Here is a 507-nt window from a genome sequence, read left to right as displayed (position 1 = left end):
CTTTTATCTTAGCCTGCTGGACAAACTTTCCTCATTCCTGAAGAAGGGCTGATGCCCGAAACGTCGATTCTCCTGTTCCCTAGATGCTGCCTGACCTGCTGCGCTTCTCCAGTGACACATTTTCATCTCTGATCTCCGGCAACTGCAGACCTCATTTTCTCTCCAAAGATACAGGATATGGGTGAGATCATAAATAAGTATGTGGTGTCGTGAAGGATATAGAGGATAGTGAAATTTGTGTGGAGCATGCAAATTTGCTACGGCATTTTGACATCAAGGAAGAAGTGGTGTTGGATCCCTTGGAGAGCATTAAGGTGGATAAGTCCCCAGTGTCTGACTGTATCTACCCCAGTTACTGAGAGAGGAAAGAGAGAAGATTGCTGGGGTCTTGATCAAGACCTTTGTATCTCGCTAGCCACTGGAGAGGTCCTGGAGGACTGGTGATTAGCTAGGGATAATCCAGGAAACTGTTGATTGGTGAGTCTCACATTGGTAGTTAGGAAGCTA

This window comes from Chiloscyllium plagiosum, chromosome 25 (assembly GCF_004010195.1).
Source record: "Chiloscyllium plagiosum isolate BGI_BamShark_2017 chromosome 25, ASM401019v2, whole genome shotgun sequence".
Taxonomy (NCBI): domain Eukaryota; kingdom Metazoa; phylum Chordata; class Chondrichthyes; order Orectolobiformes; family Hemiscylliidae; genus Chiloscyllium; species Chiloscyllium plagiosum.
This window is presented reverse-complemented; position numbering follows the sequence as displayed.